The sequence below is a fragment of the Canis lupus genome, chromosome 6 (assembly GCF_011100685.1).
Source record: "Canis lupus familiaris isolate Mischka breed German Shepherd chromosome 6, alternate assembly UU_Cfam_GSD_1.0, whole genome shotgun sequence".
Lineage (NCBI taxonomy): Eukaryota > Metazoa > Chordata > Mammalia > Carnivora > Canidae > Canis > Canis lupus.
This window is the reverse complement of record NC_049227.1, coordinates 14,134,162-14,135,361: the sequence shown is the minus strand read 5'-3', so window position 1 is coordinate 14,135,361 and position 1,200 is coordinate 14,134,162. Positions and strand designations below refer to the sequence as shown.

Below are 1,200 nucleotides of genomic sequence, written 5' to 3'. Positions count from 1 at the left end.
TGGTCATGTTTTAGAAGGTATTAACTTCTGCCATTGTAGAACAAAATGAGGCAGAGAAAAGAAAAAACAAAACAAAATATCTTGTATATGTCCCCAAATTAAGTTGAGTATGTTGAAGAGAATCTAGAAGTGGAAAATATATCTAGGTCCTGTAATTGTAGAAATATGATAGTCATAAAGGAAGAATCTTAAAAATGAAGAGGAGGTATTGTAGTTAAGGTGGGAAAAGGAAAAAAATTGGAAATTTACAGTCTAATATAAAAACAAGTTATACTGGCAAAAGGAAAGAAAAAAAAAGGGGGAGTATCTTCTGGTTCCAAATACTGTAAATACCTAGACTTCCGCCGGAGCTTTCCAGTGCTGATTGGTCAAGAACTTGCTCTTCCCCTGTTCTTCCAGCTGGTCTTCTGGGGGAGGGGCCTGCTGTGCTGATTCTCAGGTGTGTGTACCTGGGGGAGCTGCCCCACTCCCTGCCAGATGCACGGCTCAGTGGGAGCTATTTATCTTGTGAGGCCTCTGCTCCCTGGGGGCCCTGTTCTGCCCCAGGAACAGGGTGAAACCAGGAGGAACAACAACACTGACGGTGGCCAGCTCTCCAGCTCTGGAGTCATCTCCCCCCCAGTAACAACCACAGTCTCCGAGTTCACAGTGGCCTGGGTGCTCCAGGGGTGGAGGGTGCTGATCTGCACAGCTTGGGGGTGCCCAGTGAGAGGAGCATCCTTGCTGCCCTGTGCCCTCCTTGCCTCCGCCTGTCCTGGGAGGGGAGTGCAGGATCCTGGGCTGTATCTGCCCAGCGCCCTGGGATCCGGGGCCTGTGCTGCTGGAATCGTGTTTCCGGGGCCATGGCTCCTGAAGGCAGTGGGGTGTAGCCTCCACTCCTGGAGCTGCCGCCTAACCCACTGGCTTCTCCCTGAGGCCCTGCCAGGTGAGTGCTCCAGCCCTTTACCCCTTTGGGCCCACAGTCTGTGGTGCACTCTCCCCTGGGGTGTGCACTTCCTCTGTTAGTGACTCCAGGAGACTGGAGACTCCACTGCCCCTCCTGTGATTCTGCTCAATTTCCCTGCTTAGTTAGCCTGTCTGGGAAGAATCCAGTGTGGATTTTTAAAGTTCTGCTCTCCGAGGCTGGGCTTTCCTGTCCCAGAGGCTTTCACTGCCCAGCCTTAGCATGGCTCCTCAGGGGCCCTCTCCCCCACTTGATCC

At 52.3% G+C, this 1,200-nt stretch overlaps 1 non-coding gene across 1 annotated transcript; it reads left to right on the top strand.

Annotated features, from left to right (window-relative positions):
* The first annotated feature begins 812 nt into the window (after positions 1–812).
* MIR8873A (microRNA mir-8873a) lies at positions 813–943 on the top strand. Its single transcript, NR_128829.1, has one exon. It is a non-coding gene; the product is annotated as a microRNA mir-8873a (primary transcript).
* Positions 944–1,200: the final 257 nt, after the last annotated feature.